This window comes from Suricata suricatta, chromosome 7, assembly GCF_006229205.1.
Source record: "Suricata suricatta isolate VVHF042 chromosome 7, meerkat_22Aug2017_6uvM2_HiC, whole genome shotgun sequence".
NCBI lineage: Eukaryota > Metazoa > Chordata > Mammalia > Carnivora > Herpestidae > Suricata > Suricata suricatta.
In genome coordinates, this window is record NC_043706.1 from 970,450 (window position 1) to 970,874 (window position 425).

A 425-nucleotide genomic window follows, 5' to 3' on the forward strand; every position below is an offset into this window, starting at 1 on the left:
TAAGTGTAAGCTAAACTGATTTCTAAACTTGTGGGAAGAAATTTGAAGAGCTACTCTGTGTTTTGCAACAATTACTTCTTTTTAGTACAACAATTGAGAATATTTTGGACCATGGTTAATCTAACAATTTGGATCCCTAATGGAGAATGAGGGGGTAAAGCCCACAGCTAGCATTCAAGGGGCTTCAAACAAGACCAAAAAGTAAATCTTCCCTGGTTTTAGCCAAAGTGATTTTGAGATCCTTTATTAACATGTTACTGGCCATTTCTTTTACAGAATAATGTTATGGATGAATGCTTGCAGTTCGGCAGCAAGAGAAGTCAGAAAATAAATCTATATTGGGAATGGGACCCTCATGTTTTATAAACATACATGTGTAATACTTATTTTAGTTAATCTCTTTGGTATTTCAGTACGTTAATATC